At 46.2% G+C, this 12,268-nt stretch overlaps 1 long non-coding RNA gene across 1 annotated transcript; it reads right to left on the bottom strand.

Moving 5' to 3' along the window:
* Positions 1-4,911: 4,911 nt before the first annotated feature.
* LOC141027117 (uncharacterized) lies at positions 4,912-11,764 on the bottom strand. The gene is made up of 2 exons (XR_012189118.1): positions 10,245-11,764; positions 4,912-5,489 (listed from the first exon to the last, which is right to left on the bottom strand). It is a non-coding gene; the product is annotated as an uncharacterized lncRNA (long non-coding RNA).
* Between the last annotated feature and the right edge of the window lie 504 nt (positions 11,765-12,268).

Raw genomic sequence — 12,268 nt, 5'->3', positions numbered from 1 at the left:
TCCTGGTTCGAGCGTCCTTGACACAAAACCCAAGCTCGTCAAATTCAACAGTAACAGGATTTTCACGAGTTAAACGATGAACGGAAACAAGGTTCTTAATAAGATGAGGTGACACAAGTATGTTAGACAAAATAATAGGCATGGAATTGGAAGGGAAAGAAGTGTGCCCGACATGTGTGATAGGGAGTGTGGAACCGTCGCCAACAATGATGCGGCGGTCGGTAGTGACGGGAGTGAAGGAGGCAAGATTACCATGACGAGCAAACATGTGAGCCGTAGCCCCGGTGTCCATGTACCAATCATCACTTCCGGTGTAGTTGTTCGGCGTAGGAGCGGCATGTAGTGCGGGAAGGAGCACCGGGTCCCAGGGCGCCGGCGACAGGGCCGGCGAGGGGGACGGAGACGCCATGGGGAGGCCGTAGCCACCGCTCGGCAGCGGCGGTGGGTACTCTCCAGACGAAATGGGAAGCAGCCCTGGCTACGACTGCGGTGCCGGGTAGGCCGGATGGCCCGCCGGAAAAACCTGTTGGCCCGTGGACAGATGCTGCAGGTGCTGGGCGCCGTCTGGCTACTGCACAGCGGGAGTGTTGGCCTGCTGACGACCCCCACCAGTACCTGGGAGCCCTGTACACGGGCGCGTCGAACGCCCCGCGCAACAGCAAGGGGTCGACGGGCAGAGACGGCGCCAGCGGCGGGGCGACGACGGACTGGCTGGAGAGCACCGGCAGTGGGGTGGCGATGTATGCCAGCGGGGGCAGCAGAGCCGAGCCGTGCGACAAATCGGGACGGGCTGGCGGGGCCGCGCCGTAGGGCACCGGCGGCGGGATGGCAGTTCCTGAAGCAGGGCTATATGCCGTAGGTGTGGCCGGTGGAGTATTGAATCTGGTGCTCGTGGGCTTAGAAGATCCAGAGCTCCATGGTGCATGCACATGCATGTGACGCGGCGTCATGTTGCCTGAAGCTCGGCTGATTGTATTGGCGATGGAGAAAAAGCAGCAGTGGGCGAGGCGCGTGATCCGGCGCGGAAATTCCTGCGGGCGAGTGGCGTGCGGGGCCTGCAGCGAAGCTATGGGGCGGCAGCGACTTGGGCGCGCGATGCAGCTGGATGGGTCGCGCGCGACGTGGCATCATGGGCGCGCGATGCAGCTGGATGGGTCGCGCGCGACGTGGCATCAGGACGGAGCGAGCGAGGCGGCTGGATGGGTCGCGCGACGCGGACGGCCTACAGTGGCTAGGAGCGAGCGCGTAGGTGACGACCGGCGCGGGGGCGCGCACGCGGGAGGCGAGTGACGCGGGCGGGAAGCAGCTGGCGGGGCCGAGACGATCGGGCGGGAGGCTAGCGGGCGGGCGGCTGGAGGAGCACGCGCGCACATGGAGTCGGAGGAGCGGCGGCCAGCGTGTGAGGCGCGCGAACGGCGGCGGCGCGGAGGAGCGTGGCGGCGGCGGCGGAAGGCTAGGGTTAAAACCCGGAAAGTAACACCATGTAGAAGATTAGGATTGCACGATATATTGCTCTCGTGCATAGGCACGTATATATGACGTACAAAGATGGGCCACGGATCTCAACTATACAAGGAACTAGAAGACGGGCCCAATATATAATATGCACATAACGCATATACTCAACACCGAGAACCTGTTGAAGACTAATTAATGGGCCCTGCTGGCCGAGGCCCTCAGCGTAATTAATATGAAGATCTCATGGAAGCTTGGTGTACATTTCAAGCATATTTGAACGATCGGCATGTTTTATCCCTAAATTGTAACTGACATGTGATTTTAATTTTAATTTGGTTTTGATTTTGATTTTCTTTTTCTCTTTTCTTTTTCTTCTCTGCCCTTTGTGATTTTAATTTTAATGTGGTTTTGATCTTTCTTTGAGAAGCCAACTTTTTCTAGAATCCTTCTGAAATATTTCTATTGCATGGACATTTTCTTTGTGGAGTTTGACAAACTATTTTTGTCAAAATTTGCTATTGGGCCCTATGCAAAGTATCTTTTATTTTCTGTTTTATTTCTTTCATACAGGGTTTTACCCATAATTTAATTGCCCAATTTAAACAATTTTCACACCCTTGTTCACACAATCAAAGTTGGGCAAATATTAATCTTAGGAAATTTCTTTCCTACCCTTATGCATTTAAAAAATCATTTTTGTGAAACATTCATGGCCACCAAATGAACTCTAAAATGGGTTTGAGTTTAAGAGTTGGTCATGTTTGTTTCAAAAACCAAAGATGCATGGTAAATCAAGAATGCATATGTTTCTAGGTTCACATCCAGAATTTAAGAAAAAATGGGAATTGACAGGTGGTATGGGAGGGATAACCACATCCGAGGTGTCAGACGAGCCCACATTCAGATGCTCAACTGATAGAAGCGAAACATGTTCCCCAAAGAGGCCCCGCAACTCGAGTATGATCTGCATATCACCAGAGCGACAACCACGGTGTTGGCCTTGCACTTAGAGATAGCTGCGACAACGAGCAAGAGAAGAAACAAAGGTGAAATGGTCATAGCGCATGGGGAGAAATGACCATAGAGAGGTTCCCCTCTTGTCCACGATGCCAACATCAACCTTAGCTAAAGGAGACTACGCAACTAGGGTTTGCAACACATCCTCCTCACCTTCCAAACAAGCAGCCACACGCGCTAGCCCAAGCTTGATTGATGCTGCCTTCATTGCGCAAGGAACGGGTCACCTCCTTGATGCGTTCCTCGACCAGCTGAAGGATCTCTGTACGAACTGACACCAGCTGAGACTGCAAGGTAGAGCCTGGGATGCCATTGACATTGAAATCTCTACCGTGGCCTGAAGGAGAACACGATGACAATGGTCGGCCCATTACCTTAGCCTGATTTCTTAGGACTACAAGGCTATACAAGGGGTTGGGCAGGCGAGGAGCAGCCTCGCAGCCTAGGAGTGGTTGCAACGTGAGACTAGTATTTGCAATTTCCACACTAGTATAATTTTTCACACATAAAGCATAGTACTTGCGTGTAGACGCATACGCACACTCAACATCCGCAAGGACACATAAAGAAAAGAAAAAAACAACTTAAAAAGAAAGAAAAACAGAAGCAAACACACATTGGAAAGGAGAAAAGAAATTGGATTGAACCAAAAAAAAAAATCAAACGCTTGTCAAAGAGCAAACATGGACAAAAGGAACTTGTACACATATCGTATATTACTCGGTCTGCTACGCAATGTACAAGAACAACTATATAGTTATGTAACTTACACACAGCAATGAAATTTGCACACGAATTGCATGAAAGCTTCATGTACATATCTGTATTATAATCAATGTTCAAATAACAAAATAAGAACGTTGAAGATTATCTGTCGGCATGTCAAAGACAAACTGCGACTAGCCTTGATAGACAGTGTCGCTTCCCATCTTCACACACACACACACACACACACACACACACATCTGCATACCCACACATGCGCGTATGTGCACGGCGCCCACACGCGCCCACCCGCACGCATACACATCAGCACAAAAATGAAAACAGAACAGAGAAAAACTAATATAAAAACAAAAAGGAAAAAACTAGACAAAATTCAAGTTAAAAAGTGGCTTGCACATAGAAAATGAGACAACTTAAAAAATAGCAAAAGAGGAAAGAAAAAGGAAAACGTTCTCAATCAGGCGACGGACGATCACCTTGTACGCCACATGCTTTCTGGGTCATGCACTGCCCTACCTCATTTCTCCTTGTATCTCGCATATTTCTGGTCCACTCGTTCCCTTCTCTCTCCTTCCTTCTTCTACCTTGACTCCATCCACCCTCTGTAGCGAGACAGTGTCGGGCATTCCCCGAGCTTGACCCTGGGTCTCTCTCTCTCTCCCTACCTCCCGATGGAGCATTTCTACAGCGCCCTATCACGACCGTTTGTTGCCACGGTCGCTCCCTACTACTACGACCCATCAACTTCAGTGCTGCAAGGAGGCCACCACTCAATGAATCCGGCGATGCAGGAGGGCGGGCAACTGATGCAACAAGACCTGTCGTGAATTGCTATGAGTGGCGCCATGCATTGCTGTGAGCAGCATCTAGGGATGATGCAAAGCTGGGGCGGCACTACTGATGACGTGGATGTTGTGACTGGGGCACGTCAGTAATGCGACCGACATTGCCAGGAGTTGCGACGGGTTGCGCAACATGCGAGGGTACTGGGACATGCGACATGAGAGTTGCAATGGGTAGGCGGCGCTGCTGCGATGAGGCACATGCCAAGGATGCTAGGACCGGCCATGATGGATGCTACGACCGACGGAGAGGGATGTTGTGGTGGGTTGCACGATGCTGCAATATGTAGGCGTTGCAATTGCGGGGATGCGAGTGCACCCGATGACAGGCAACTTGACGCTACGTTAGGTGCGACAGCCGGCGACGAAGATGATGTGGTGGATTCTACATGGTTTTGCATGTTGCGAAAATAACATAGCACGAGTATATTTGTCTACCCTCTAATTCCTCCGCCCAGTCCGTGGTGCAGCTCACAATGCGTATCTGAGGCTAGAGGGTAGGGACATATTTATACTCATATTCCTGAAAATTCAAATCCATATCCGGATAGAATTCAGTTAGACTCCTAATCGAATTAACCAACGATCATAACCGATTATTTTCCGAGTCAAATTCCTTCTTATCCCTAAGCACATATATGTGAGATATATGCCACGTTTAAATAGTATATGATTCCTATTTAAACGTGTAGACTTATCAATCTACAGAGCTGAACCTGTAAATAGCCTAGCCAATTCCAAACATATACTGTGCCCAGGCAAAATAATTCCAGTGTACATATACACACTGTATTCCAGTATAGTTTGTACCCAGCTCCTTGAGTAAATTTCCTGAAGTTCAATTGCAAATATTTGTACCAATCATTCATACACCAATTCCGTATGATTTCATTCATCAACCAAATAAATGTAGTATATAATGTTTTGGAAGACACCAAAAATTCCTACGTCTCCCACTTGTCTGAAAAACATTCAATAAAAAATCCTAAGGCCCATGTTCCTGACATGTTTGCAAAACAATTCCTGACTAAGAGGTTTAGTCAGTGAATCTGCCAACATATCAGTACCGGGCAAAAATGCAAGCCGAACAGTTTTCAGCCTATTTATTACATCTCTAATATAATGGTACTTTCCCTCAATATGTCTAGCCCTGCTATGAAACTTGGGATCCTTGGAAAGTTTAATCGCAACTTGATTATCACAATAAGCAGTGACTGGATCGGACGCATTTTGAACTATCTCTAGAGAAACCAGAAAGTTCCTCAACCAAACGCCATCTTTTACAGCTTCATTCGCATCAATGTACTCTGCTTCGATAGAAGACTGCGCCACAGAAGTTTGTTTCTTGCTCTTCCAAGAGATAGCACCTCCAGCCTAAGTAAATAGACAACTTGACGTCGACTTCCTTTCATCAAGGTCTCCCTGCCAGTCAGCATCAGTATATCCCTGCAGTTGAAGATTATCACCATTAAAGCATAGAGAAAAGCCCATCGTTCCTTTTATATATCGCATAGCATATTTTATTTGCTTCCAATGAGCTTCCCCAGGATTTTTCTGAAATCTGCTCAACATTCCAACAGCGTGACACAAATCTGGTCTAGTAAATAACATTGCATACATAAGAGACCCCAGAGCAGAAGCATAAGGTATATTTTTCATTTCCCTTATTTCCTTAGGAGTTTTAGGACATTGTTCCTCACTAAGTTTAGTTCCTTTTATCATTGGTACATTTGCAGGTTTGCAATCTTTCATAGAAAATCGTTTCAAAACAGTTTTGAGATAAGCTTTTTGAGACAGCCCCAAAACTTTCCTTTTCCGATCCCTATGTATTTCCACCCCCAAAACATAAGAGGCTTCCCCCAAATCTTTCATATCAAAAGTGGATGATAACCAATATTTCACTTCCATTAAGGTTCCCTCATGGTTTGAAGCAATTAAAATGTCATCGACATACAAAGATAATAATGCATAGTTTCCTCCCACTATTTTGAAATAGATACAGTGGTCTCCTTCCATCATAGAGAAACCATATGATGTGATTGCAACATCAAATAAGGTATTCCATTGCCTAGAAGCCTGCCTCAAACCATAGATTGATCTTTTTAACTTACATACTTTATTCCGATTTCCTTTTTCCACAAAACCATCTGGTTGTGTCATATAGATTTCCTCTCTTAAATAACCATTTAAAAAAGCAGATTTGACATCCATTTGATGGAGATCAAGATCAAAATAAGCAGTTAAGGCACATAAGATGCGAATAGAAGTGAATTTTGCAACAGGAGAAAATGTTTCCACAAAGTCTACTCCTTCCTTTTGTGTATATCCCTTAGCAACTAATCGAGCTTTATATTTTTCCACACCTCCTGAAGCATTGAGTTTACTTTTGAATATCCATTTAGATCCTATGCCTGGCGGTTTTGGGGTAAATCAACAAGTTCCCAAACACCATTTCTTTCCATGGAGTTTAGTTCTTCCCGCATAGCTTCCGACCATAGTCCAGATTCCTCACAATCAATGGCCTGTTTGTAAGTTTTAGGTTCTTCCTCTAAAGTCACTTTAGAGTGTACTTCCCCTAGAAACACAAAATAATCATCTAGATAAGCTGGTGTTTGTGTGTTCCTCCCACTTCTTCTAGGCATACTAGTTGAGGGAGTTTCTTCCATATTTATGTTAGGGATTTGGCTTGAAAGATTACCGGTAGAATCATTTACTACTTCCTCGGATTCTTCTTCTATCAATTCCACTCTAGCCCTCTTAGCACGACGAGGAGTGTCCTGATCTAAAAACATAGCATCTCTGCTTTCCAATAACTTCTTATTGTTGGGATCATAAAACCTATAACCATTGGAACCAGTAGAATATCCAACAAAGATTCCTGGAGTGGTCTTAGGTTGCAGTTTGGTACGGTTCTGGCTCGGGATTTTAATTTGAGCATTGCAACCCCAAACAGCCAAGTGCCTCAATGTTGGTTTCCTCCCTTTCCAAAGCTCGTAGGGAGTGCCCTTTATTGATTTTGAGGGTGTGTGATTTAACAAATATACTGTTGAAAATATGCCCTAGAGGCAATAATAAAATGGTTATTATTATATTTCCTTGTTCATGATAATTGTCTATTGTTCATGCTATAATTGTGTTATCCGGAAATCGTAATACATGTGTGAACACATAGACCATAACATGTCCCTAGTGAGCCTCTAGTTGACTAGCTCGTTGATCAATAGATGGTTACGGTTTCCTGACCATGGACATTGGATGTCATTGATAACGGGATCACATCATTACAAGAATGATGTGATGGACAAGACCCAATCCTAAGCATAGCACTAGATCGTGTAGTTCGTTTGCTAAAGCTTTTCTAATGTCAAGCATCATTTCCTTAGACCATGAGATCGTGCAACTCCCGGATGCCGTAGGAATGCTTTGGGTGTACCAAACGTCACAACGTAACTGGATGGCTATAAAGGTGCACTACAGGTATCTCCGAAAGTGTCTGTTGGGTTGGCACGGATCGAGACTGGGATTTGTCACTCCATATGACGGAGAGGTATCTCTGGGCCCACTCGGTAATGCATCATCATAATGAGCTCAATATGTGACTAAGAAGTTAGTCACGGGATCATGCATTACGGAACGAGTAAAGTGACTTGCCGGTAACGAGATTAAACAAGGTATAGGGATACCGACGATCGAATCTCGGGCAAGTAACGTACCGATTGACAAAGGGAATTGTATACGGGATTGCTTGAATCCTCGACATCATGGTTCATCCGATGAGATCATCGTGGAACATGTGGGAGCCAACATGGGTATCCAGATCCCGCTGTTGGTTATTGGCTAGAGAGCGGTCTCGGTCATGTCTGCATGATTCCCGAACCCGTAGGGTCTACACACTTAAGGTTCGGTGACGCTAGGGTTATAAGGAAGATTTGTATGTGGTTACCGAATGTTGTTCGGAGTACCGGATGAGATCCCGGACGTCACGAGGAGTTCCGGAATGGTCCGGAGGTGAAGATATATATATGGGAAGTCATTATACGGTCACCGAAAATATTCGGGGGTATACCGGTACTGTACCGGGACCACCGGAGGGGTTCCGGGGGTCCACCTGCCCCGGAGGGCCTTATGGGCTGTAGGTGGAAGGGAACCAGCCCCTAAGTGGGCTGGGCGCCATCCCCCCTTAGGGCCCATGCGCCTAGGGTTGGGGGGACCCCTAAAGGGGGCGTCCCCCCTTGCTTGGGGGGCAAGCCCCCTCCCCCTTGGCCGCCGCCCCCCTCTAGATCTCATCTAGAGTGGTCGGCCCCCTTCCCCCTTCTCCCTATAAATAGAGGGGTAGAGGGAGGGCTGCAGCACCACATCCAAGGCGCAGCCCCTCCCCTCCCCAACACCTCTCCTCCTCCGCGTGAGCTTGGCGAAGCCCTGCCGGAGAACTGCCACTCCATCACCACCACGCCGTCGTGCTGCTGTTGGAGCCCTCCTTGCTGGATCAAGGTGCGGGAGACGTCACCGGGCTGCACGTGTGTTGAACGCGGAGGTGCCGTTGTTCGGCGCTAGGATCGGAATCTACCGCGATCTGAATCGCTACGAGTACGACTCCCTCATCCGCGTTCTTGCAACGCTTCCGTCTCGCGATCTTCAACGGTATGAAGATGCACTCCTCTCTCTCTCGTTGCTAGTTACTCCATAGATTGATCTTGGTGATGCGTAGAATTTTTTTAATTTCTGCAACGATCCCCAACAGTGGCATCATGAGCTAGGTCTATGCGTAGTTTCTATGCACGAGTAGAACACAAGTTGTTGTGGGCGTCGATTTTATCAATTTACTTGCCGTTACTAGTCTTATCTTGATTCGGCGGCATCGTGGGATGAAGCGGCCCGGACCGACCTTACACGTACGCTTACGTGAGACAGGTTTCACCGACTGACATGCACTAGTTGCATAAGGTGGCTAGCGGGTGTCTGTCTCTCCCACTTTAGTCGGATCGGATTCGATGAAAAGGGTCCTTATGAAGGGTAAATAGAAATTGGCATAGCACGTTGTGGTTTTGGCGTAGGTAAATAGAAATTGCCATAGATTGATCTTGGTGATGCGTAGAATTTTTTTTAACAACGATCCCCAACATATACTGCAGTATGCAGTGCTGCCCCCCAAAAACTTAAAGGTAAATCAGAGTAAGCCATCATGGATCAGACCATATCCATCAACGTCCTATTTCTTCTTTCCGCTACACCATTTTGTTGGGGTGTGTAGGGTAATGTATAGTGGTGTACTATGCCATGTTCTTTACAGAATTCATCCAAAATTCCGGATGTGTACTCTCCTCCTCTATCGGTCCTAAGGACTTTAATTTTCCCATTTAATTGGTTTTCCACTTCAGCCTTGAAAGTTTTGAACATGTCAAAACCCTCAAACTTGTGTTTAAGGAGGTAGACATAACCGTATCGGGAGAAGTCATCAATGAATGTGATAAAATACACCTTCTGTCCTATTGTGGGTGTTGTCATTTCCCCACAAATATCTGAATGAATTATGGCTAAGGGCTCACTTGATCTTTCGGCTTTAGGAAAGGGAGCTCTAGTCAGTTTTCCCATGATGCAGGCTTCACAAATTCCATAATCTTCCCATTTAAAATTCAGAATTCCAGAACTAATCAATCTTTTAATCCTGTTCTTTGATATATGTCCTAGCCTTAAATGCCATAGGTAGGATTCGGAACAATTGTTATTTCCAGCTATATTCCTCACAATGGAGTGGTTTTCAGCAACTAAACTGTCTATAGCATCAATATCGGAAATATCTTCAATATAATAGAGGCCTTCTACACGGCTCCCTGATTGTATTAATTTTCCTTTTAGCAATATTTTAACCTTCCCATTGCCAAAGTTAACATCAAAGCCTGCAGATTCTAGTCTAGATACCGATATGAGATTTTTTCCTCATATCTGGAGCGAATACAGTATTCTTAAGGACTAATATTCCTCCACTTGGGAGTTTTAGATTATAGTCCCCAATTCCTAGTATATCTGCCTTTGATGTTGTTCCTAGATAAATAAATCTAGTTCCCTTTTGTATTGGTTTAAATGAACAGAAAGAATTCCTATCTCTTGCAATGTGTGAGGTGGAGTCAGAATCAACCACCCAACTATTTGACAAGGAAGTTGTAAATAGAGATTCTGAACATACAAAAACATGTGACATACCATTAGGTGAAGAATTTCCCCTTCTATTATCCTGATGCTTGGACTGGTTGTTGTTATACTTCTTATCATCTGGCTTCCTCTTCTTAGTGCACTCAGATCTGAAGTGTCCTTGTTCACCACAATTATGGCAATTAAATTTCCTCTTGTCAACCTTCTGATTTGAGTTTCTTCCATTGTAATCTTTCCCATCACGCTTCTGATTTATTTTATCCCGCAAATCTGTCCCATATTTCCTCTTTTGCCAATTCCTCTTGCTTGAAGACTTGTCCTCACCAAGGTGTAGTTCATCATGTTGAGACCTTCTTTCTTTCCTTTGTGTGGACTTCCTGTCTTCTTCCATGAGTAAATGATGCCTCAGCGTGCTCATGTTTAGCACACGCTCAGTATGACAAAAGGATATTTTAAATTGTTCCCAAGAGTTTGGCAAAGAGTTAAGAGCAACCATAACTTGAACTTCTTGAGGGAAAGGGTATCCAGCATTCTTTAGTTCCTCTACTAGCACACATAATTTATTCAGATGTGCACTAACAGCTGTGGTTTCTGTCATCTTCGCAGTCAAAAATTGATTCACCAAGCTAAGAACTTTGATAAGTGAAACTTCCCCAAAGTCCTTTTCCAATCTCCTCATTATTTTGCGAGCTGATTCCTCTGGTTCATATTCTCCGGCTAGAGAATCAGTCATAGATCCAAGCATAAACACTCTAGCCTTTTTATTGTCCTTAGTCCACTAAATAATTTCCTCACGGTAGCTTTCCTTTTCCTCATCTTCAGCCTCGTCAGATGGTTGGGTAGGCTTAGATTGAGTAATGATATAATCAATGTTCTCAGCAGTGAGGAGAAACATGATCTTTCTCTTCCAGACAGTAAAATTTGAACCATCCAATTTATAAGACCTAAGCAACTCAGCAAACACACTGTTGGAGGCCATTGGGTAAGGTAATTACCTTAGCAAAATTCCAGAAATTAGTCTGTAGCAGCAGCAACAATGAACAAGGTCGTGAGTTGCAGATTCCCAGTAGCCAGCGGCAATGGTTAATTCCTGTAGTACGTGTTGATGTCCACACCGTACAGCAGTTTGACAGCTATCCAACAGCAGCTTGTGGACACACTAGGCGGTGAAGACGGCTATGCGAGCAGCTTCAGCGGGCCGCGGAGTTCGGCGGACGGGTGGCGACCTTCGGCTTGAGGTCGCGTGAGCGGCAGGGACGGCGACTTCGCGGCTGGTTCCGCGCCGGAGCGCGTGGCACCGTCAAGGTCGAGGCGGCTGATGGACTCTGGCGGATCGATCTGTGAGCGGCAGCTCGGGAGTAGTTAGGGACGGATCGATCTGTGAGCAGCGGTCGCGGCGGGACGGCGAGGTGGACTTGAGGTGGAGGCGGCGAGGCGTCCGCCGCGGCAGGGACGGAGAGGCGGCGGTGGAGGCGAGATCGGGCGAGCGGCGTTGGCGAGATCGAGGCGAGCGACTCTGTTCCAGACTTTGGCAGGAGTACGTGTGGAAGCTTGTTTCCAGGAAAATAGCCAGAGGATGACGTCCGTTTTCCAATCTCTAAAAAGGAGATTTTGTTTTGGCCGTCAAAACTCTAAGCGATCTGGCTCTGATATCAATGTTGCGAAAATAACATAGCACGAGTATATTTGTCTACCTTCTAATTCCTCCGCCAAGTCCGTGGTGTAGCTCACAATGTGCGTATCTGAGGCTAGAGGGCAGAGACATATTTATACTCATATTCCTGAATATTCAAATCCATATCCGGATAGAATTCAGTTAGACTCCTAATCGAATTAACCAACCGCGATCATAACCGATTATTTTCCGAGTCAAACGTCTTCTTGTCCCTAAGCACATATATGTGAGATATATGCCACGTTTAAATAGTATATGATTCCTATTTAAACGTGTAGACTTATCAATCTACCCTGTAAATAGCCTAGCCAATTTCAAACATATACTGTGCCCAGGCAAAATAATTCCAGTGTACATATACACGCTGTATTCCAGTATAGTTTGTACCCAGCTCCTTGAG

The sequence above is a fragment of the Aegilops tauschii genome, chromosome 7 (genome assembly GCF_002575655.3).
Source record: "Aegilops tauschii subsp. strangulata cultivar AL8/78 chromosome 7, Aet v6.0, whole genome shotgun sequence".
Taxonomy (NCBI): domain Eukaryota; kingdom Viridiplantae; phylum Streptophyta; class Magnoliopsida; order Poales; family Poaceae; genus Aegilops; species Aegilops tauschii.
Note: the sequence above shows the minus strand (reverse complement) of the source record. Positions and strands in the feature narration are given on the sequence as shown.